Source organism: Ipomoea triloba, chromosome 16 (assembly GCF_003576645.1).
Source record: "Ipomoea triloba cultivar NCNSP0323 chromosome 16, ASM357664v1".
NCBI classification, from domain to species: Eukaryota; Viridiplantae; Streptophyta; class Magnoliopsida; order Solanales; family Convolvulaceae; genus Ipomoea; species Ipomoea triloba.
Genome location: NC_044931.1, coordinates 2,712,496 through 2,714,085, shown reverse-complemented (window position 1 = coordinate 2,714,085; position 1,590 = coordinate 2,712,496). Strand labels below are relative to the sequence as shown.

Sequence of the window (1,590 nt, the reverse complement as noted above, 5' to 3'; positions counted from 1 at the left end):
CCTGGGAAGTCCTCGTGTTGCATCCCCCACCCTCTTTTTAATCTTTCTTTTAAACCGCTGGACCGCTCGCTAAGGTACTATCCTTTTAAACCGCTAAGCGAGAGAAGTTGCGCGGGTTGCGCGGAGAGAGAGGGTCAAGTACATTTTGCGCGCAGTACGTGACGGATGCGATCATACCAGCACTAATGCACCGGATCCCATCAGAACTCCGAAGTTAAGCGTGCTTGGGCGAGAGTAGTACTAGGATGGGTGACCCCCTGGGAAGTCCTCGTGTTGCATCCCCCACCCTCTTTTTAATCTTTCTTTTAAACCGCTGGACCGCTCGCTAAGGGTACTATCCTTTTAAACCGCTAAACCGCTAAGCGAGAGAAGTTGCGCGTGCTTGGGCGAGAGTAGTACTAGGATGGGTGACCCCCTGGGAAGTCCTCGTGTTGCATCCCCCACCCTCTTTTTAATCTTTCTTTTAAACCGCTGGACCGCTCGCTAAGGTACTATCCTTTTAAACCGCTACACCGCTAAGCGAGAGAAGTTGCGCGTGCTTGGGCGAGAGGAGTACTGGGATGGGGGACCCCCTGGGAAGTCCTCGTGCTGCATCCCCCACCCTCTTTTTAATCTTTCTTTTAAAGCGCTGGACCGCTCGCTAAGGTACTATCCTTTTAAACCGCTACACCGCTAAGCGAGAGAAGTTGCGCGTGCTTGGGCGAGAGTAGTACTAGGATGGGTGACCCCCTGGGAAGTCCTCGTGTTGCATCCCCCACCCTCTTTTTAATCTTTCTTTTAAACCGCTGGACCGCTCGCTAAGGGTACTATCCTTTTAAACCGCTAAACCGCTAAGCGAGAGAAGTTGCGCGGAGAGAAAGGGTCAAGTACATTTTGCGCGCAGTACGTGACGGATGCGATCATACCAGCACTAATGCACCGGATCCCATCAGAACTCCGAAGTTAAGCGTGCTTGGGCGAGAGTAGTACTAGGATGGGTGACCCCCTGGGAAGTCCTCGTGTTGCATCCCCCACCCTCTTTTTAATCTTTCTTTTAAACCGCTGGACCGCTCGCTAAGGGTACTATCCTTTTAAACCGCTAAACCGCTAAGCGAGAGAAGTTGCGCGGAGAGAGAGGGTCAAGTACATTCTGCGCGCAGTACGTGACGGATGCGATCATCCCAGCACTAATGCCCCGGATCCCATCAGAACTCCGAAGTGAAGCGTGCTTGGGCGAGAGTAGTACTAGGATGGGTGACCCCCTGGGAAGTCCCCCACCCTCTTTTTAATCTTTCTTTTAAACCGCTGGACCGCTCGCTAAGGGTACTATCCTTTTAAACCGCTAAACCGCTAAGCGAGAGAAGTTGCGCGGAGAGAGAGGGTCAAGTACATTCTGCGCGCAGTACGTGACGGATGCGATCATATCAGCACTAATGCACCGGATCCCATCCGAACTCCGAAGTTAAGCGTGCTTGGGCGAGAGTAGTACTAGGATGGGTGACCCCCTGGGAAGTCCTCGTGTTGCATCCCCCACCCCCTTTTTAATCTTTCTTTTAAACCGCTGGACCGCTCGCTAAGGGTACTATCCTTTTAAACCGCTAAACCGCTAAG

General features: G+C 52.5%; 3 non-coding genes and 1 pseudogene across 3 annotated transcripts; all 4 read left to right on the top strand.

Annotated features, from left to right (window-relative positions):
- Nucleotides 1–163: 163 nt before the first annotated feature.
- LOC116009198 lies at nt 164–282 on the top strand. The gene has a single exon (XR_004096474.1). It is a non-coding gene; the product is annotated as a 5S ribosomal RNA (ribosomal RNA).
- A 609-nt stretch (nt 283–891) lies between these two features.
- On the top strand, nt 892–1,010 carry LOC116009186. Its single transcript, XR_004096462.1, has one exon. It is a non-coding gene; the product is annotated as a 5S ribosomal RNA (ribosomal RNA).
- A 137-nt stretch (nt 1,011–1,147) lies between these two features.
- Nucleotides 1,148–1,266, top strand: LOC116009015 (annotated as a pseudogene).
- Nucleotides 1,267–1,390: 124 nt separating this feature from the next.
- On the top strand, nt 1,391–1,509 carry LOC116008163. The gene has a single exon (XR_004095561.1). It is a non-coding gene; the product is annotated as a 5S ribosomal RNA (ribosomal RNA).
- Nucleotides 1,510–1,590: the final 81 nt, after the last annotated feature.